Source organism: Silene latifolia, chromosome 6, assembly GCF_048544455.1.
Source record: "Silene latifolia isolate original U9 population chromosome 6, ASM4854445v1, whole genome shotgun sequence".
Taxonomy (NCBI): domain Eukaryota; kingdom Viridiplantae; phylum Streptophyta; class Magnoliopsida; order Caryophyllales; family Caryophyllaceae; genus Silene; species Silene latifolia.
This window is the reverse complement of record NC_133531.1, coordinates 76,947,639-76,971,479: the sequence shown is the minus strand read 5'-3', so window position 1 is coordinate 76,971,479 and position 23,841 is coordinate 76,947,639.

Sequence of the window (23,841 nt, the reverse complement as noted above, 5' to 3'; positions counted from 1 at the left end):
TAATTTTAATAGAAAAAAGTGTAATTTTAATAAAGAAAAGTGTAACTTCAATAATAGAGAAAAATGTAACTTTAACAAAGAAAAAAATGATATTATGTCAGATCTAAAATTTTAAAAAATCAAATTTATTTTCAAAAACTTATATCTAAAATTTAAAAAATATACCTAATGTCATACTAACACCCAAAAAAAAATGCATGTAACAAGACAAAGAATATAAACAAAATCTGAAAAAAATAAAAAAAAATCATTTACTACCGGAAAAAAGTTATATAATATACATGTACACACGAAAAAAAAAAAAAAATCTGATCGTGAAAGCAAGAAGAGAAAGGAGAAATAAAAGAAAAAACAAAACAATAAAACAAGAAGAGAAAGGAGAAATAAAAGAAAAAACATAACAATAAAACACCCCCCATCCCAGATTCCCAGGCCACTAATTATATATATAAAAAAAAATGCCAGATCTGAAAATCGAAAAAGGAGGAAAAAGAAGAGAAAAAAAAAAGAAAAAAAAAAGAAAAAAAGCAATAACAACACCACCAGCCACCCCAGCTAGAGGTGGCAAACAATGACACGACACGAAAACACGACACGAACCCGATACGAAATTAACGGGTTTGGGTTGAGACTTAATGACCCATTTATGTAAGTGGGTCGACACGAACACGAAACGATATTTAATTGGGTTGGGTTAGGGTTGACCTCTCTAAACACGAACCCGACACGAATGACCTGTTTACTAAATTAATCATAATTTTCTGGATCCTGCATCACATAAATATACTTAAACTTTCAAAATATGGACGTGACACGAAAACACGACACGAACCCGACACGAAATTAACGGGTTAGGGTTGAGGCCTTATGACCCATTTATGTAAGTGGGTCGACACGGACACGACACGAGACTTAATTGGGTCGGGTTTGGGTTGGAGGGATTGTGACCCGTTTACATGTGACACGAACACGAACCCGACACGACCCGATCTGTTTGCCAGGTCTAACCCCAGCCCACTAAAAAAAAAAAGAAAAAAAAATGGCAGCTCTGAAAATCGAAAAAGGAGGAGAAGAAAGAGGAGGGGAAGGCAATGGTTGGTGGTGTCGTTGGTGCGAGGTGGAAGGGAGTGGTGTTGCATGGGGGTGGTGGGTGCGTGGGGATGGAGCCGGCTGGAGAGGAGGGTGGGTGTGCGGGTGGGGTGACGGAGGTGGTAGAATGCGGCAGATCTGGTGGGCCGTCGGGTGATGGGTTGTGGGTCGTGGGTGGTGGTGTCGGGTAGGATGGTGATAGTGGTAGTGGGTGGTGGAAGATTTAGGGTTTTATTTATTTGGGTTTTGAATTAATTTGGGTTTTAGAGAGGGAGTAGAAAAATGAATTGTGTGAATGAGTGAGAAGTGAGTGGAAAAATAAATGTTATATAGTGGATTAATATTTGATTAATGTGGATTAGTAAAGTAGAGAGGGGGAGTGTTTAATTAGACATTAATCTCCTTTTTTTTTGCTTACAATCTCAGCCCTCCATCTCCCTCATCCAAAGGCTCTAAGGAAGACTTATGGACTCACATGTAAGAGGTGGACTTACATGATCCTCATACTATATATATATATATATATATATATATATATATATATATATATATATATATATATAGGTTCTTGTGAGTTTTGGTTTTTATGGTGAGTTGTGAGTTTGTGCTTGGAAATCTCAGCCACTAGATTATATTAGAGATGAATGGTCAAGATCTAATCTTACCTGTCATATAAAATCATTGTCATTTACTTATTTTCTCTTTTTTCTAGTGCTACTCTTTTTTTTTTTACTTTATTTTTTTTTTCTCCTTTTTTTTACCTCGTGTTATTATGCTTTTTTTTACAACTTTGATTTTTTTTCTCTTATGTTTTTCTCTAATTTTCTCATTATGTTACCTTTTTTTCTTTTTTTTTTCTACCAGATTTTTTTTACTTGAATTTTTTTGTACTCTTATTTTTTTTACCTCGTGTTATTATGCTGTTATTGTGCTTTTTTTTTTTACTTTGATTTTTTTTACGACTTTGATTTTTTTCTCTTTTTTCTTACCACATGTTATTGTTATTCCGCTGTTATTGTGATGTTATTCTGCTGTTACTTTGATTTTTTTACGACTATGATTTTTTTTCTTTTTTTTTTTACCACGTGTTATTGTGCTGTTATTCTACTATTATTCTGCTGTTATTGTGATGTTATTCCGGTGTAACTTTGATTTTTTTACTACTTTGATTTTTTTTACTACTTTGATTTTTTTACTCTTTTTTCTACACGTGTTATTGTGCTGTTATTCTGGTGTTATTGTTATTCTGGTGTTATTGTGATGTTATTCCGGTGTCACTTAGATTTTTTTACTACTTTGATTTTTTTACTCTTTTTTCACCACATGTTATTGTGCTATTATTCTTGTGTTATTGTTATTCTGGTGTTATTGTGATGTTATTCCGGTATCACTTTGATTTTTTTACTACTTTAACTTTTTTACTCTTTTTTTTACCACATGTTATTGTGCAGTTATTTTGGTGTTATTGTGATGTTATTCCGGTGTCACTTTAGTTTTTTTTACTACTTCGATTTTTTTACTCTTTTTTTACCACGTGTTATTGTGCTGTTATTCTGGTGGTATTGTTGTTCTGGTGTTATTGTGATGTTATTCCGGTGTCACTTTGATTTTTTCACTCTTTTTTTACCATGTGTTATTGTGTTGTTATTCTAGTGGTATTGTTATTGTGATGTTATTCCGGTGTTACTTTGATTTTTTTTACTACTTTGATTTTTTTTACTCTTTTTTTTCCCGTGTTATTGTGCTGTTATGATATTGTTATTGTGGTGTTATTGTAGTGTTAATCGTGTGTTATTGGAGTATTATTGTTGTGTTATTGTTAACTTCTGCAACTTCAATTTTCAATAGAAAACCCACAACAAAAAATTTATGGGGTAATGAGTAATGACTGAGATAAAAACGCCGCAACTGATTGGGAGATAAAGATTGAAGTTTAACATCAATTTTAAGATGCATCAGAAATCTATAGTCACTATTTAATTCCATAATCAAAGGTGCATCTCAACTGCACAGTTTCTAATTTCAAGCATTCAATCACATATTTCACAGGACATACAAGTTTACAACAGTTGTGTGCCTTAATCGACGCTATTGGTTTCCATTATGAAGTTTTATGTATGTATAGACACTATTCCATCACAAAGGATGAGACCCTAAGTTTGATACCCACCCTATGATCGATTCATTCTGAGCACAGTCGACTCTTTGTGTTAGCGTATCCTTGTCATCATCACCGACTTCAGCAAGTCTCAGATAGACATCAAAGTTTGAACCAAGCTTCTTAGAGTAGAATGGGATATCGTAAATTCATATTCAGTTATATACTTCAAAAATCCTGCTCAGTCATATTGAGTTGTAATTTCTTCTAAGCAATCTACTTATAGTTCCTCGACTTCAGAGGTTAAAACAAAGCTTGGAAATATTACCACAAAAGACCAATTGAACCACTAGCAAATCATCATCGACAACTTAATCAACATCAACCCTAACCTCGCCGGAACATCCCTCGGCCGCTTCATCCGCCGCCATCGGGCCGCTCGATGACGGATTCCTTATAAAACTGAAACTCAGTCACAAAACTACAGAATATTAAGCAATATTTCAAAAAATATTAAGACAAAAGACCTACTCGAACGATTTTGATTAAGAAAACATCATTGTCGGTCAAAATTACTCAGATGGAGATGGTTTGACGACGGTGGTAATGGAGAAAGGAGCGAGCCAACGGAAAGTAGCTGATGACGACGGTGATGTTGGGTGGGACACCGGCATGGCAGGCGTCGGATCTCCGAAAGTAGCTGTAATAGAAATTCTTTTTCATTCATGGATCTAATCAACTTTTCTATATTGATATAATCGATCTAATCATTTCAGACGGATGAATTTGTTGTGTTGGTTTCATTTTGATTTCAATTGTTAATTTATTTGTGCTTGGGAGAAGGACAACGTGTTTTGCAGACTTTATTTTATTTATTTTTCGTTTAATCTCAGTCGTTGGTTCCCTTGATCCAATGGCTGAGATTTTTCAAACTCACAACTCACAATAAGAACCAAACTCACGAGATCCCGCCTTTCTCTCTCTCTCTCTCTGTATATATATATAGAGTACGAAGTATTAAGTCCGAGTAGTTTTTGGGTAAAAAAATATATGGAGTACGAAGTATTAAGTATTCAAATGTTAGTATGTGCCATAGTGGTATCACATTTGGTTTTCACTCAAATTGCCCTCTATCTATCTATCTATCTATTATTATTATTATTATTATTATTATTATTATTATTATTATTATTATTATTATTATTATTATTATTATTATTATTATTATTATTATTATTATTATTATTATTATTATTATTATTATTATTATTATTATTATTATTATTATTATTATTATTATTATTATTATTATTATTATTATTATTATTATTATTATTATTATTATTATTATTATTATTATTATTATTATTATTATTATTATTATTATTATTATTATTATTATTATTATTATTATTATTATTATTATTATTATTATTATTATTATTATTATTATTATTATTATTATTATTATTATTATTATTATTATTATTATTATTATTATTATTATTATTATTATTATTATTATTATTATTATTATTATTATTATTGAAAGATGAGCGCAGACTTTCATTAAATGAAAAACAAAAGTTTACATGAAATTGGTGGGGAGCCGAGAAACAAGTGGGCTCCCACACCCTTAGCAACAAAGAAAGCTAAGTCTAGTAAAAATGTAAGCGGCCATCCGAGCCCCCGCATCCCCGAGATACCGAGAATTTCGGATCCGCTTGAGCAAGGCAACAAAGATCCGAACCCAACTCCCCAAGTGATGAGAAAGAGAATGGAAGGAAACCATAACCATTACGCGCACAAATCCCCATACTTAGCACACTTCCGCAGAGCAAAGATCAAGAACAACCCGGCCCCGCACAAAATTCGTCATCCCGCCTCGAGTCAAAGGAGAAGACCCGATCAAGTCAACGCACACATCACGCCCCCTGTCCCAAGAATAAAGCAAAGAACTCCAGGACGAAGAGAACCCCATGCCCATCAACCAAACCAACATCAACCTCCTTTCCCGTAAATACCGGATCTATAGCAGATGTCGAAAAGAGTGTCACGGACGAGGTTATGCCGATGTTTAACGCCCACAGTACCAGTACAAGAAACAGCGTGGTCCCCAAAAACATCATCAGAAAAGTCCCGAGAGCAAGCTGGACAGGGCCGAGAGACCGTGAATAACGGAACACCCAGACGATACCCAAGCACACTACGGTACGTCCTCCCGTTCATAGTCTGACCCAACCCCGAGATAGGAACCGCACGCAACCAATCAGAGGAGTGGGAACCCTGCTGAGACTGCCATAAAGCAAGCTGGCGAGGTGTCAAAGAGAAAACAGACCCTGAGGCAGCAGCAACCGTCGCGAAATAAATATCTGCCAATTTTTTCATAAGTTTGGGGGCAGCAATTTCACTAGGGTTGCCTAAGATACTAGAGCCTGTAGTCGCAGTAAAATCTCGCGCGGCATCATCAAAAGCAAGGCCAGCAGCTACAATACCAGAGGGTCTGAGGAGCTTAGCCTGCAAATCAGCAGACTGCAAACGAGACGCAATAAAAGCATAATGTAAAACATCCCTCGCCGCATAGACACCAAGACCACCAAGATGAAAAGGGAAAGTAGCAAGGCGCCACTGCCAATCCCCAAAACCCGGGCCAGACGCGGTGACGAAACGTTCCAAGATGGAACGAAGAGCAGCATCAAAAGGAAGATGAACGGACCCAAAAACACCAGGGGAGCAAGTACGAAGGGAGAAATAGAGCTTAGAAATACCAGTACAAGCTCGAAGTAGAAGCAACTCACATTGCGGGTCCTCAATCCTCGCAACCAAGTCCATTAGCTCAATGGTCTTAGTTACTCTCCTCGCCACAACCTCACTGCTAAACCCAGGGCAAGTACTGACAGGTCCACCCAAAACAGTAACACCTCTCGCGGGCCGAGCAATGGTGGGAGGGAAAACCCCAGGGAGCCTACTCTGAGGATCCTCCACAAGCCAATAGACCTCCGTCTTGGAGACATTAAGGTGTAGTCCAAAACGGGGACCATCCGCCATAATCAAATTCAAGACCTTCCCCACCTCCAAAGTATCCCCCACAATGATGCCATCATCCAAGTACCATGCCTGCATAGATAGGTCAAAAGTGTCCCGGATTTTGCATACTAAGGGATGCAAAACCAAAGCGAAAAGCAACGGACCCAAAGGATCACCCTGCTGGACTCCCTAACATGACCACAAGCAATGCTCCCCATAAAAAAGACGGGCAGGGCTGGAATAACAAAACTCCACCCAACGGGAGAGAACCGGGCAACGTCGGCGGACTTCCTGAAGCATGGTCGTACGATCAACAAGGTTGAAAGCATTCTGGAAATCAACCAAAGAACATGGAAAGTCCCACCCAAGACCCCGAGCCTCAATGAGCCGGTTCAAGGCATGCAAGATAGCCTCTCCTCCACCGGACACACCCACCCCAAACTGTAAACCAGCAAAATAAGACGACAAAGAAGGACCCACCATAAAAGCACCCACCTTAGAGACAAGCCGTCTCCAGACAGTGCCAACATCAATAGGACGGACCCCACCACCTGGTTTAACAAGCGGCGTGAGAGGGGCGCTGGCAATGTACTCTCCCAAAGCAAGAGGGCACCGACCCTCAAGAAAAAGATTAACCACCCTAGTAATAGAAGTGATCAACTCATCGAAATAGCCACAGCAGCGCCACTCAAACAATCCATAAGGTGTTGGGCACGAAAACCATCCCTCCCACAAGACGTACCACGAGGGAAGCTCCGAATCATATCCAAAACCACTGACTCAGAGGCAACCAGAGGATGATGATCCCCAGACAAAGGAGGCAAAGAAGGAGTTGGGGCGACATGATGCTTCTCACGCAAGGCCACAAGAGTGGCATCGGAGTAGGGGGCGACCCCAGAGGAAGAAAGCACCCGAACAGCAGCAGTATAGTGACCATCCGAAATCTTCCGCCGACATTGTCGGAGGTTATGCTCACCCAAATCCAGGTCCTCCTCCACAGCAAACAACGAAGGACCCTCATCAAAACACTCCTGCAACAAACCGCAAACCCCCCTGTGCACCCCCAAGCAAGGATAGCCCTAAAGCAATACTCTCCTCCCGACGTTGGCATCGGATAGCCGTCCCACACTCAACATTACTCCGAGGAGCGAAAGTCTTAAGGCATACACGGTAAAACAAGTAACCGAACCCGGCGGGAGAGATCACTAGGGAATCACCACATCATCCGAGCTCCTTTCAAAGCCCGAGCAAACCTAAGACGGCACTTAGGAGGAATAAATTTTACGGTGCGGAGGCCCAAAGACAATAAACGATCAAGGGAAGATATAGACCACTGAACAAGCTCAACACCATCATCAGAAGAAACCGAAGTAGAGGGAGCCGAAGGTCTCGGAATACCATAAATATGAAAACTGTAGAGGCCATCAACACGCTCCGGAGACGGCACAATATCTCCCCGATTATGTCGACATCTAGCACGAGTGGTAGAAGTCATAAAACACACCCCACACAACCAGAGCCCCATCCGTCTCAAAACACTCTCGGCATTGGAATAAACAGTCAAACTATCAGTAAGAGTCTGACGCGTAAGTTCCACCGCACCATTCTGGCAATGTCGGTCCTGAAAATGCTTCTGCCAAGCTGCCTTAGTAAGGCCCTTACCAAACCCATCCCGACAAGCATGAAGACTCGAAAAAGGACAATGGAACCGCACAAGCTCGGGCATGAAGGCAGAAGCACCCCACACCCTACCTGCACAAAAACGATATAGCCACCAAGCTACCACCAGAACGAAAACCACCCTTCAGGCAACCGCACAAGCAGCTAGAGGCAAGACCCTAACTCCACCGCAAATTGTCACAAAATCTGACCCGTGACCAAGGTAAAAGATCGCAACCCTAGCTACCCTATCTCCACGGCACAAGCAACCCGCAACACCTACTACAAACCACAGCCACGACTACGGCGGCTGACAGCAGTAGCCGGACACCGCACCAGGAGACCCGTGGCCACAAGCCGACAACCAGCAGCAAGAAAGAAGGGAAAAACAGACGGCAGCCCTACCACAAACAACCAGACCCTACGATAGCGTTGCAGGGCAGTGGTGGGAGTAGGGTAAACTGCCGAACCCTAAAAGTGATAAAGATAAAGAAACAAAACGGAAAAAAGATCAAAAAGAGACCTACCACCAACAAAACGGCTACTTCCGGGACAAACACCTGAGCAGACCGACAAAGCAGAACGCCGGTCAGAAGGCACTGACCCAGAACGATCCCAGCCGCAACCCTAAAAACCGTAACAACAACGCAACCCTAAACGACCCTAAAACCCGCTATTGAACGCTCCCAGCCGCAATAAACGACCCGGAAACGGTGACACCGGCAACATGAGGTCGTCGGCGTTGAGCAGGACCGGCGGTGACATGAGGTTACCGTCCGGTGAGATGATGATTGATGATCGCCTGGTTGATCGCCATTATTATTATTATTATTATTATTATTATTATTATTATTATTATTATTATTATTATTATTATTATTATTATTATTATTATTATTATTATTATTATTATTATTATTATTATTATTATTATTATTATTATTATTATTATTATTATTATTATTATTATAAAATGCGCGCAGCTTTCATTATAATAAAAACAAAATGTTTACATGAAATTGGTGGGGAGCCGAGAGACAATCTGGGCTCCCACACCCTTAGCAATAGTATTATTATTATTATTATTATTATTATTATTATTATTATTATTATTATTATTATTATTATTATTATTATTATTATTATTATTATTATTATTATTATTATGCGTGCAACTTTCATGAAATGAAAAACAAAAGTTTACATTAAATTGGTGGGGAGCCGAGAAACAAGCTGGGCACCCACAGCCTTAGCAACAGCAAAGCTAAGTCTAGTAAAAATGTAAGCGGCCAACCGAGCCCCCGCATCCTGAGATACCGAGAATTTCTGGATCGGCTTGAGCAAGGCAACAACATCCGAACCCTACTCCCCAAGTGAAGAGAAAGAGAATGGAAGGAAACCATTGTGGACAAGGCCCTCGGGAACTGCGTCCGCGGGATCCACGCCAGGCATAATCGACTCGAGGTTCTTTCGAATCGAATTAAGACATATTAGAGTCGCCACCAAGTTTTTTGGGAACTTGGAACCGTTCAAGTCAACTTTACACCTTTCATCGAAAAGCATAAAGCCAATCGACTACGAGTGATTAAAGATAAAGACTTGTACCCTATATCACTCGATTTGAATGACTCTCGTAATCCAATGGTATTTAGACGGATCCACAAACCATAGATCTTGAGTAAGGGGTGAGGGCACGTGTTGGGAAGCCCATAAGGACACCCAACCCCGCCCGTCAATAACGGCCTCTACTAAGTCAAGTGTCGGATTTCAAACAAGGTCATAGCTACTGCGATGTATGATATGCAAACGTTGTTTTAACCCTATCATGTGACAACAATTTCTATGTCGTTTTAGATGCAACTAAACTAACTTTGTCAAAGTTGTAATTTAGCATGTGGGTTGATTAATCTAGCAACATACAAAACAAAGCAAACAAGGCTTAAGGGGGAATGGGGGAGCCGTTGGGATCTACCTATTACAAACCAGGCATTCCATGCCGACACAACAACAAATTAAAGATACAACTCGATCTAAATACAATTTCTACATACAAAACAATACACGACAACACACGCGGCCGTTTGGCCTAGAAAACCGTGCACATGAGGGGTGGCCCACGGCTCACATGACCCACGGCCTTGGGTCACTCCTCATAATACGTGCTCGCGCTTAATCTCATCGAATTAGACATAGGGCTACGCACCAAAGCATGCATTAGCATAAACCGGGCCATGTTGCTTTAGACAACACGCGGTTTACTACGCTCCTACAAGCATTGGGAACAACCGTCTAACCAAACAAGACCAAGGTTTTTAGAAAAGGTTTTGACTCAATAAAAGTAAAACAAACTTGAAAGATTACAACTCGATAAACAAACTGTAAATTACAAGCTACGAAACAACAAAGAACAAATGATAAACAAAGAAAGAGAAACGAAATAAGAAAGCCAAAACACACGGCCAAATCACGGCCCAAGACGAGGCCGACCTAGTTCCTAAGTTAGATTCATTGGTTAGATCGAATGATTGCGAAAAGGGATAGGAAACAAGTTAGAAAATGAGTTAAAAACGATGTTGATTGATTGTCGCATGAGGGTGCATTCTACACGGCCTAAAGGGTCTAATTAGGTCAAATTCGCTAATTAATTTAACTCATCGAGTGTCAATAAGAAGGTGCTAATCACGCACTCTTATACTAGCGAGAAATTAGGTGAAAGAGAGAGATGCATTCAATTATTTACAGAAACGTCGATTGATTTTATAACTTACGTCGAAGCCACCTATCGTGTCTAATTAGATTATTAAATTAAATTAATGTTATCTAAATACGTCATAGGTTAACAATCAGAGGTTAAACTAACATACAACGGGTCCTAGGGTATGTCGATTTGGCCGAAACAATAAGGAGGTCGAAAGCGACGAAAGTTAGACAACTCGTTTTATTTATGCCCTACCTTGAACACGATGATATGTAAATGAGACGGGGGTGTACGACCGACAGAAGGAGCGGTTTCTTTTCCCATCTCAAGTCAACGCGGGTGTTCATGGTGGTACTTTAACTCATACTCGGACTAACTAGTTTCGTAGTTAATTTAAAACAAACGATAAACAAAAACGAAAACAAACAAAAAACAAACTATAAAAAAGGCATAAAAAAACGAAATAAAAAAAGGAGAGAAAAGGGGATTTGATGCACCCTCAACCTACATGTATCGTTGACACCGTCTTGGGTCGTAATCGATGGTAGATTTTATCTCGAGAGGCCGTCGTCGACGAAGAATAAAGCAAACACGCGTTTTGGAAAGTTTCTGGACAGCGATTTTAAAACAGTGATATCTCCCTCGTTTCACGACGAAAATTCGATCTAAAAGATGTTTTGAAAACTAGAAAGAAAGGAGAACAGGAATTTTAAAGCAATCCCTGCTCGTTTTGGGTTATTGGGCACGAAAAACGAGCACAAACAGAACTGGACAGACAAGAAGAAACCGCGAAAACAGAGTGTTATTTCACTCTGTTTTTCGAGGGATTTCGTGTACTCTCAAGGGCAATTTGGCTCGTAATTCTTTGTCTAATGTGTATATGGATGTTATGTGGTTAATTAGGAACAAGAAACTCAAATTTTTATGGAGATTTGATGGAGGAACGAATGAGTTTTCGAAGAGGACACACAAACAGTTTCAGTTTGTGTGTCGGTTTTGTTTAGGGTTTTTGGAGGATGTTTAGGGTTTTTTACTGAGGTTTAAAGCTTGTGGGTGATGGTAGGATGTATGGAGAACTTAGAGGAATGAATGTATGGTGAAGGGGTGGTATTTATAAGGGTTTAAAATAGGTTAAAAGAGAGGAGGAGGCAGTCGGGCTCAATCCCGTATGGCTGCTGTCCATGGGTTTTTGTGAGGGTTTGAGGGGGGTTTTCTTGGTGATTAAGGTAGGATAATATGGGTAGGATACTAGGGTATGGGTTAGGGTTAATGGGTACGGGTTTTGGTGGTGTTTGGAGCGGGTTTTGGGCTCGAGATTGAGCTGCCAAAACAGGGGGGCTGCTCGTTTGTTGCGGGCTGTTTGGGACGATTTGGGGATGGAAATTGGGCCGTGGTTATGGGGGTTCGAACAAGGGTGGATGGGTAGAGACTTGGGTTGGTTAGTTTACTCGAGATTCGTGCAAAATCGTAAAGGAAACGGGCTCAGAAACCGAGCTAAAATCGAGCTCAAAAACACATGGTTGAAACGAGTTTTCTTCGCTTTTAAAATCGATTTTTCAAATCAATTAACACATTGAAATAAATGATTTTTCAAACCAAATATATTCATAAAATGATTTTTCAAATCAATTATTTACTTTATTTTCAATAAAATAAACTTGGGAAAATAAATTCAAAATAAATTAAATTAAATTGAAATCCCCTTAAAAAAAGCTTTAATTTAAATATCATTTAAATTAATAAAATGAGCTCACTAAAAAACATTAATTTAAATATCATTTAAATTAATAAAATACTTCATCGACGACGCCCATTCTACCTCGTAAAACGAGCTCCAAATAATGACAATGACAACTAAAGAATACGTGTGTCCTATCATCATCGGGTGTTTGTCGGGTTCTCTATAAATTCCAATATCGACGGATACGGGTATCTACAGAGCCCCCACTTTGACTGAGGCTTGGACAAGGCGAAAGTCAAAGTATACCCCAGGTCCCTTTCGACCTGAGGATTCTTCGGGTCGTTTATAGTCCATTAGACTTGCGTATATAAGCTCACTTGACCATAAGAAGAGATCATACCTGAAACTTCGTTGGGGTTGACTCTTGCTTCTGTTGCGTCGAAATATCATCGTTGGTCATCGACCCATAAATTGCATAAATGGTGGATTGAGCCTTATCCTTAGGCGCCTACGTATCCGTTTCTGACGGAATCAAACCCGCGTCGTAGTTCGGCAACTGCTGACACATGCCCAAAGTTTATCATCTGCTGGCATTTGTCCAAATGGGACGGGACTTTCCGAAGAGGTTGCCGCCGCTTTCATCATTTGCTTTCAGCTACGGAATTCTTCCATTTCATACTCTTGTATTGAATTGAATTCTGAGTGGATATCATCCTTTTCATCTTGATAATGGTCTCTGAAGCCAACGGCCGAGCCTGATTTGTAATGGCTCTAAAGTCGAAGACTTTAGAGCCCCCAGTTGAAGCATATCCTGCTATAATTGAAACATAGAAAACGTACTGGCAATAATCATCACATAAGCACATTTGGGTCATCGATCCTGAAATTGGATAATTTGAAATACTGGGTCATCGACCCGAAAATTGAATTCGAAAATTTTGAATGATTAGGTCATCGACCCGAAAATTGAATTTGAAAATTTTGAATGATTGGGTCATCGACCCGAAAATTGAATTTGAGAATGTTGAATGATTAGGTCATCGACCCGAATTTCGAATTTGTCATCATTTAGAATATTGGGCCATCGGCCCTTCAAAAATTGAATTTTGAATTTTGAATTTCGAAGGATTGGATCATCGACCCACAAGGATTCCACTACTTGGATCATCTATCCACAATTCGCAAAAAGTTTTGGAATTTTGAAATTTTGAAATTTTTGGCATTTTGAAATCGAACCTTGACGGGTGAGCATGAAATACGACTCAGACACTCTGTATGACTCGTAAACCACGTGGGCGTAGCCCGCTACCGTAAAACAAAAAAGGAAAATAAAACCCTAAGTGTGCACGGGCTTTAATTCAATTATTGACTTGTTGGGGGTAGAAATGTAAATTGGCCGTTCCGGCGCCAAAAGATGGCAAATGGGAATCACAAGGTCGTCGAACTTGGGACGGAGATATCGTATGGCATGGGCGTGCTCCCGAGGGCACATTGGAATCAAGATCACTTGGCATTGATAAGGTGGATTAAACTCACGGAGCACCAACGTTGGCTTCGCCCAGACACTAAACACAGGTTGATTTTATGAGAACAGTTGGACACCACACATGACTTTTGTTGGGAACATTCCATCACTCTTCTCCTCGCCTCCTTTCTTTTCAGCGAGTTTTCAGCATTTCTTGCCACCGCCTTCTTTCTTTTCAGCGGGCTTTTACTATTTTTCTTCCACGCCTTCTTTCTTTTCAGCGGGTTTTTCATATTTTCTGTTCCCAACACAAACTCACATCTATATGACTGAGCATCTTTGCCTACACCGTTAGATAAAGCTCATTCCGAGACTTGACACTACTCATCTGAACCTATATCCTTATCCTAGCCTACATCGAGTGCTAAGGCCGACTCAAACAAAGGTGGCTTCATTTGGACTTGGTTAGGACCCGTAAAAAACCGACAAGATGACAACTTGGTTGATGAGTGGATTGAATCCCTTATTCTGAAGGACTGCCTACGTATTCGCGTGGAGCGAAATCAAATCCGACGTAGTTCGATCCAGGTGCATAAACATGGCATTTTGATTGTGTGTACACACTCGAAGGTTTCACCTAAGGTATCATGTCATATCCCATTCTAGCCTGTAAGGTACCGTTAAATCCCGTGTCTGGGTTAGGTGTAAAAGGCTTGGATCTTTTGGGATGTGGAGCTTGGTAATAACAAGTTGGAATGGTTAATCATCATTCTGAAGGTTTGTTTTGTGGTGCTAAGGCCAAGGGCTATGGCTGCTGATGTGGTTGGAATGGGTGTCTCGGGTTTGATGAACCACGAGTGCAAATGGGTTGAAAAATGATGTGGGTTCAAATTTCCATGTCTGGACCCTAAAGGCTGGGTGTAACAATACAAGCGGAATAATTCTCAAAATTCCCGACTATCCCTTTGTAACTGTCTCAGGAAGGACTTAGAGGGTAAAGAGGTTACTACTTAAGCTTTTGGGCTTCGCCCATTGAACCTCAACTATGGGTACTTGACTTGAATTATGGCTTCCGTAACTTCGACATTCAACCACAAAGCATTCCGCAATAACTTCAACATCTTTTTTCCTTTTTTCTTCTTCTTTCATCTTTTTTCATTTTTCTTTTCATTTTTTTTCATTTTTCCAATTTTTCTCTTATTCTCATTTTTCATTCTTTTTCATCTTTTTTCTCTCTTTGAGAATGATCTTCTATTCATTTTCTTAGTCATAAATGGATACACCTTGAAAACAGGGCTTCGCCAACTAATTTGGGTGGTAACTAACAATTCTTTGTTAGAACGGGTTGATATCTTCTCTCTTCGAGATGGGATGATTTTGTTGGGGAAAAGGCTTGCCTTCCGTCATCGATAGGGGAAACAAGGAGCTAGTCCGGGTTCGTCATAGAATCATCTAGAAGCTTGTCAAAAGCACTGGTTCTGATAGAGGTTTTCTACCGCCAGACATGGAATAGGTAAAGGAATCAAACACGGGATCCTAGTGTACCTTACATTTTGAAACAGGACATATTTCTACCCCAGGGATTCCTTTGAGTGTGTTGTGCGTTCTATCATGTTTCCGGAATGATTGAGGATTGAAAACAAGACATATTTGGAAACGAAACTGCAACTTTTTTATTGGAATGAGAAAAGTTTAACAGACTCGAAGGAACGATTCCTAGGACACACCCTAGGTCATCGCGGAACAAACGACTCAACTTCAAAAAAAGAAAGTCCTAGACTCGACGCGACTAAGAAAAGAAAATAGATCCCGACTCATAATTTCAAATCTGGTCATGAGCTTTCCCTTGTTCAGCTGTCAGCTTAAATGCTCGGTTCTAATCCTTGATCCCTTTGATGGTCTGCCTCCATCCTGAGGTAGTCCTCTGAGGATCTACGCCCGTGATGAAGGTTGGTGAATCGAATTGTCTTTTATTAACTTCGTTAACGAGAGGAGTACATTCTAGAGCAAGACTCCCGACTTGAATTTCATTCTTCGGGTTTGGCAAGAATTCAAAGCAATCCACAAATATTTTCCCGATAAACACCCCTTTCAAGTGACATGGGTGGATAAGATGGGAATAATCGACATTGTCTTCGACAGAAACAAAGTTGGCGTGATCGGCAAATGGATTGGTGATGTTATTGGGTTTAACAACTGGGATCGGGAGCGTTCCGTTCTCAATCATGTCTTGAATTTCGTGCTTCAGTCGATAGCACCTTTCCGTATCATGGCCTTTCCCTTGATGAAAGGCACATTAGGCATTTGGTTTATACCATTTACCTTGTTGATCAGCAGGAGGGTCCGGAGTTGGACCAATAGGCTTCAACTTTCCTTGGGCTATGAGCCTTTGGAGAGCGTATGTATAAGTGCATCCGATATCGGTGAATGCCCTAGGTGTTTGGCGCTGCGACTTCTTCGATTGCCCTTCTAAGAGATTGATGCCTTCATCAATATGGGTCGTTGCTGGGGCCTTGGCCTTAGACGACGAGGCCCCTTGGTATCCTTTCGGCCTTTCAGCCTCAGCAATTCGGACATCGTCCTCTACCTTTATCCCGATCCTTATCAATTCTTTGAAAGAACCAAAATTCTGGTATTTCAGACCATTACGGTAAACAGGTCGTAAATTCTTCACGAACTTATCTACCATTTCAACTTCATCAGGCTTCTTGGCTAATTTCACGCTTTCAGCGCGCCATCTTGCAAGGAATTCAGTAAAACCTTCTTTGTCTTTCTGTGTCATCACCTCCAATGTTCTTATGTTAGTTTGAATCTCAACATTGTCAGCATAGTGCTTACAGAACTCCACCGTAATATCTTCGAAAGTGGGGAAGTTCTTGAGGTCAAGATTATAGAACCACGCCTTTGGGTGTTCATCCAGAGATTGAGCGAAAATTTCAGAGAGCATACCAAACAGTACTCCCTTTGATGCTAAGTACCCTTTATAGGCCTTAACATGGTGGACTGGATCTTCGGTGCCCTTGAACTTTGGGATGTCAGTGAGTACCATGTTCGTGGGCAACTTATCCTGAACTGGGGCATAGGCCCTAGCATTCTCATAGTGAATATTCTTCCCCTGGGAGAGTTTTAAACGGTCTTCGATGAACTTGAACCGTTTCTCCAGATCAGTCAGAGGTGAGGTAGATGGAGGTGAATCTTCACTCAGCTTAGATTCGATTGCATCCATTCGGGTCATCATGAGGTTCACGGCCTCAGTGAGCTTGTTAACAGCATCTTCCATTGCTTGACGTCGGGTTTTTGGCGGCCTTTCTACAAGAAAACCCCGTACTGAGTCAATATTCGAATGTAAGAGCCCCTGCACACTTAAGGACACGACACCAACTTGACTTAAACAACGACTCGACTTGAGACTGATTAAACAAGGGTTCGACTCACGGTTTGATTTAGACATCGGTTCACTTTAGACTCGACAAAACGACATGACTCAAACTGTCATAACTCGATTCTAAACTGGACTTGGTGTGACTAAACCCGTGATTGGGCTAACATAGCCTATGGGTTCGTGTGAAACGTCCATAAGGGCCTAGCTTGGACGTTTTTTGTGGACTATCCTAAACCAAAAGGTCGACCAACATGACTCAAAGCCCAAGAGGTGAGCTTGGGTGACCCAACAAGGTCGTGTTCTAGACTCTTGGAATGAAAAAAACGTCTAGCCTAACACGGCCAGGACCCGGACACGACTCGACGCATTTCATGCTTGGTTGAGGTTCGAGAGACATTTTGGATCGGATTTGGAAAAAACGAAGGATTGATTTGAAAATGAGATTTGAAATGGGCAGCATGCCGGCTATAAAAGCTCATTTTTGGGCCGAAAATTCTAGTCCTATTTGGGCAGCATTCCGCGTTTTTTAAAACCATGCTATTTTGAAAGTAAGTTGTTCAAAAGTTCGGTTTTGAAAAGGACATGAGAATTTTCGAAAAACAAGACTCGGGAAAACAAATTGCACATTGTCATTCTCATGTTATAAGGATGTATGCTCCTAGACATCTCTAAGTCTCGGCAAGTCTTCTACAAGAAGGTCTATGCCCTCCATCCTTTTGCGGTCTTATAGAGCAAGGTGTCTTAAGGTAAAGTACCTAGAAGATCGTCCCCACTCCCAAGAACCACGTGAGGCGAAGTGGAAGCGAGCAATGTGCAGCTTCCTGGCATAGTGGGACGTCGCCCCCCACGCATCACGAAGAAACGCTGGGACGGCCCGGGCAAGTCCTTAAGGGTTTATGCATGAATCGTAGCACTATGAGTAATGTTTTACTTTCCAACACTTTCTTTTCAAGTTTCACCTCGGAGGAAAAGACCCTAGAAACACAGTGTAACTAGTCCTCTCTTCCCCAGCGGAGTCGCCAAACTGTGGACAAGGCCCTCGGGAACTGCGTCCGCGGGATCCACGCCAGGCATAATCGACTCGAGGTTCTTTCGAATCGAATTAAGACATATTAGAGTCGCCACCAAGTTTTTTGGGAACTTGGAACCGTTCAAGTCAACTTTACACCTTTCATCGAAAAGCATAAAGCCAATCGACTACGAGTGATTAAAGATAAAGACTTGTACCCTATATCACTCGATTTGAATGACTCTCGTAATCCAATGGTATTTAGACGGATCCACAAACCATAGATCTTGAGTAAGGGGTGAGGGTACGTGTTGGGAAGCCCATAAGGACACCCAACCCCGCCCGTCAATAACGGCCTCTACTAAGTCAAGTGTCGGATTTCAAACAAGGTCATAGCTACTGCGATGTATGATATGCAAACGTTGTTTTAACCCTATCATGTGACAACAATTTCTATGTCGTTTTAGATGCAACTAAACTAACTTTGTCAAAGTTGTAATTTAGCATGTGGGTTGATTAATCTAGCAACATACAAAACAAAGCAAACAAGGCTTAAGGGGGAATGGGGGAGCCGTTGGGATCTACCTATTACAAACCAGGCATTCCATGCCGACACAACAACAAATTAAAGATACAACTCGATCTAAATACAATTTCTACATACAAAACAATACACGACAACACACGCGGCCGTTTGGCCTAGAAAACCGTGCACATGAGGGGTGGCCCACGGCTCACATGACCCACGGCCTTGGGTCACTCCTCATAATACGTGCTCGCGCTTAATCTCATCGAATTAGACATAGGGCTACGCACCAAAGCATGCATTAGCATAAACCGGGCCATGTTGCTTTAGACAACACGCGGTTTACTACGCTCCTACAAGCATTGGGAACAACCGTCTAACCAAACAAGACCAAGGTTTTTAGAAAAGGTTTTGACTCAATAAAAGTAAAACAAACTTGAAAGATTACAACTCGATAAACAAACTGTAAATTACAAGCTACGAAACAACAAAGAACAAATGATAAACAAAGAAAGAGAAACGAAATAAGAAAGCCAAAACACACGGCCAAATCACGGCCCAAGACGAGGCCGACCTAGTTCCTAAGTTAGATTCATTGGTTAGATCGAATGATTGCGAAAAGGGATAGGAAACAAGTTAGAAAATGAGTTAAAAACGATGTTGATTGATTGTCGCATGAGGGTGCATTCTACACGGCCTAAAGGGTCTAATTAGGTCAAATTCGCTAATTAATTTAACTCATCGAGTGTCAATAAGAAGGTGCTAATCACGCACTCTTATACTAGCGAGAAATTAGGTGAAAGAGAGAGATGCATTCAATTATTTACAGAAACGTCGATTGATTTTATAACTTACGTCGAAGCCACCTATCGTGTCTAATTAGATTATTAAATTAAATTAATGTTATCTAAATACGTCATAGGTTAACAATCAGAGGTTAAACTAACATACAACGGGTCCTAGGGTATGTCGATTTGGCCGAAACAATAAGGAGGTCGAAAGCGACGAAAGTTAGACAGCTCGTTTTATTTATGCCCTACCTTGAACACGAGGATATGTAAATGAGACGGGGGTGTACGACCGACAGAAGGAGCGGTTTCTTTTCCCATCTCAAGTCAACGCGGGTGTTCATGGTGGTACTTTAACTCATACTCGGACTAACTAGTTTCGTAGTTAATTTAAAACAAACGATAAACAAAAACGAAAACAAACAAAAAACAAACTATAAAAAAGGCATAAAAAAACGAAATAAAAAAAGGAGAGAAAAGGGGATTTGATGCACCCTCAACCTACATGTATCGTTGACACCGTCTTGGTTCGTAATCGATGGTAGATTTTATCTCGAGAGGCCGTCGTCGACGAAGAATAAAGCAAACACGCGTTTTGGAAAGTTTCTGGACAGCGATTTTAAAACAGTGATATCTCCCTCGTTTCACGACGAAAATTCGATCTAAAAGATGTTTTGAAAACTAGAAAGAAAGGAGAACAGGAATCTTAAAGCAATCCCTGCTCGTTTTGGGTTATTGGGCACGAAAAACGAGCACAAACAGAACTGGACAGACAAGAAGAAACCGCGAAAACAGAGTGTTATTTCACTCTGTTTTTCGAGGGATTTCGTGTACTCTCAAGGGCAATTTGGCTCGTAATTCTTTGTCTAATGTGTATATGGATGTTATGTGGTTAATTAGGAACAAGAAACTCAAATTTTTATGGAGATTTGATGGAGGAACGAATGAGTTTTCGAAGAGGACACACAAACAGTTTCAGTTTGTGTGTCGGTTTTGTTTAGGGTTTTTGGAGGATGTTTAGGGTTTTTCTCTGAGGTTTAAAGCTTGTGGGTGATGGTAGGATGTATGGAGAACTTAGAGGAATGAATGTATGGTGAAGGGGTGGTATTTATAAGGGTTTAAAATAGGTTAAAAGAGAGGAGGAGGCAGTCGGGCTCAATCCCGTATGGCTGCTGTCCATGGGTTTTTGTGAGGGTTTGAGGGGGGTTTTCTTGGTGATTAAGGTAGGATAATATGGGTAGGATACTAGGGTATGGGTTAGGGTTAATGGGTACGGGTTTTGGTGGTGTTTGGAGCGGGTTTTGGGCTCGAGATTGAGCTGCCAAAACAGGGGGGCTGCTCGTTTGTTGCGGGCTGTTTGGGACGATTTGGGGATGGAAATTGGGCCGTGGTTATGGGGGTTCGAACAAGGGTGGATGGGTAGAGGCTTGGGTTGGTTAGTGTACTCGAGATTCGTGCCAATTCGTAAAGGAAACGGGCTCAGAAACCGAGCTAAAATCGAGCTCAAAAACACATGGTTGAAACGAGTTTTCTTCGCTTTTAAAATCGATTTTTCAAATCAATTAACACATTGAAATAAATGATTTTTCAAACCAAATATATTCATAAAATGATTTTTCAAATCAATTATTTACTTTATTTTTAATAAAATAAACTTGGGAAAATAAATTCAAAATAAAATAAATTAAATTGAAATCCCCTTAAAAAAAGCTTTAATTTAAATATCATTTAAATTAATAAAATGAGCTCACTAAAAAACATTAATTTAAATATCATTTAAATTAATAAAATACTTCATCGACGACGCCCATTCTACCTCGTAAAACGAGCTCCAAATAATGACAATGACAACTAAAGAATACATGTGTCCTATCATCATCGGGTGTTTGTCGGGTTCTCTATAAATTCCAATATCGACGGATACGGGTATCTACAACCATAACCCGCTGCCGCGCACAAATCCCCATACTTAGCACACTTACGCTGAGCAGCATCACCAACAACCCGGCCAGGCATAAAATTCGTCATCCTAGTCTGAGTCAAAGGAGAAGACCCGGTCAAGTCAACGCACACATCACGCCCCCTGTCCCAAGAATAAATAAGCAAATCCGCAGGACGAAGAGAACCCCCATTCCCGTCTACCAAACCAACATCAACCTCCTTTCCCGCAGAAATACCAGATCTATAGCAGATGTCGAAAAGAGTGTCACGGACGAGGTTATGCCGATGTTTAACGCCCACGATCAAAGACAAGAAAAACAGCGTGGTCCCCAAAAACATCATCAAAGCAAAATCCCGAGAGCAAGTGGACAAGGCCTAGAGACCGTGAATAACGGAACACCCAGACGATACCCAAGCACACTACAAGACGTCCTCCCGTTCATATTCGACCCAACCCCGAGATAGGAACCGCACGCAACCAATCGAGGAGTGGGAACCCCTTGAGATCGCCACAAAGCAAGTGGCGAGGTGTCAAAGAGAAAACAGGACTCGAGGCGCAAGCAGCAAGCGTCGCGAAATAAATGTCTGCCAATTTCTTCATAAGTTTGGGGGCAGCAATTTCACTAGGGTTACCTAAGATACCAGAGCCTGTAGTCGTAGTAAAACCTCGCGCGACATCATCAAAAGTAGGGCCGGCTGACTACAATACGAGGGTCCAAGGAGCTTAGCCTGGCAAATCACAGACTGCAAACGGGACGCAATAAAAGCATAATGTAAAACATCCCCCGCCGCATAGACACCAAGACCACCAAGATGAAAAGGGAAAGTAGCAAGGCGCCACTGCCAATCCCCAAAACCCGGGCCAGACGCGGTGACGATACGTTCCAAGCTGGAACGAAGAGCAGCATCAAAAGGAAGATGGACGGACCCAAAAACACTAGGGGAGCAAGTACGAAGGGAGAAATAGAGCTTAGAAATACCAGTACAAGCTCGAAGTAGAAGCAACTCACATTGCGGGTCCTCAATCCTCGCAACCAAGTCCATTAGCTCAATGGTCTTAGTTACTCTCCTCGCCACAATCTCACTGCCAAAACCAGGGCAAGTACTGACAGGTCCACCCAAAACTGTAACACCCCTCGTGGGCCGAGCAATAGAGGGGGGGGGGGGGGGGGAAACCCCAAGGAGCCGACTCTAAGGATCCTCAACAGGCCAAAAGACCTCCGTCTTGGAGACATTAAGGTTTAGTCCAAAACGGGGGCCATCCGCCATAATCAAATCCAAGACCTTCTCCACCTCCAAAGTATCCCCCACATTATTATTATTATTATTATTATTATTATTATTATTATTATTATTATTATTATTATTATTATTATTAATATTATTATTATTATTATTATTATTATTATACAGTACAAAGTAGTGTCCGTCTTCGGTATTCACAATTAGTTTTATAGATACAATAGTAGGTGCTCCTCTCTTACAATTTTAGATATTAGCAATTTTTTTTTGTCCTAATTTGTTTACAAATAAAGTGATGCTCTTTCTTTTAATTATTATATAGAGTAAACAAACTTCTATCATTCTTTCTTGTTTTCTTTCCCTTTAGTTATCAATCATTTTACGACTAATGAGTGAGAAATGCTATGAAAAATGTTATATAATACTTCGTCCACTGTGGTAGGTTCGGGCAGGTCTAGGAGGATGGTGGGGTCGATCAAGTAATACAGAGGCCCAGGTCTAGGTGCACCACTCCCTGGGTCATACTCAGCCAAATGGTCAATCACGGGTAGGTGCTCGGGATCAGGAAGTACCATCCACCAGGATCCTCTCACTCTCCAAGTATATGACCCATCCTCCAATTTCCTAAGCCATTTGTTGTTGCACCAATACTTCGCGTTCATGGTAGGTACGGTCTCAAACATTTCATCCCCCGATGGTGGTGGAGCCTCAAAGTCAGTCAGTCGTTGGGCTAAATGGGTCACTATGGCCCCATATGAAATGTGGCGGTTCAGAGACCGCGCCATAAGCTCTAAACTAGAGCACACAACCCCAGGAGCACTATAGTAGAAAGGCTTTCCCCGATGATGGTTAAGATAAGACATCAACAACATAACCTCATGCGACTTCAACTTACTCACATCGTCCCTCGCATACAGAAGGCAGGTCATCATCTTTAGAAACATGCGGAGGGATACATGCTGAACGTCATTGATCAGCATGACACTAGCACTAGGAGCAGGTCGGCCAGTCAAGTATGGTAGGTAAAGAGGTGCCCCACTGTTCTTTGCTACATCACTAAGGTATCCTTCCTCCTCCTCCGCCTCTAGGCCTAGGTGGCCGGCAAACTCGTCAAGGGTCAACTCATGATCCTCATTCATAAGGCGGAAAGAAACGATTTTCCCTTTCATATCATACACAAAGGAGCTTAAGACTCCAAGTTCAGATAGGGGTAGGACTTCTTTCGCAGGTGGTAAA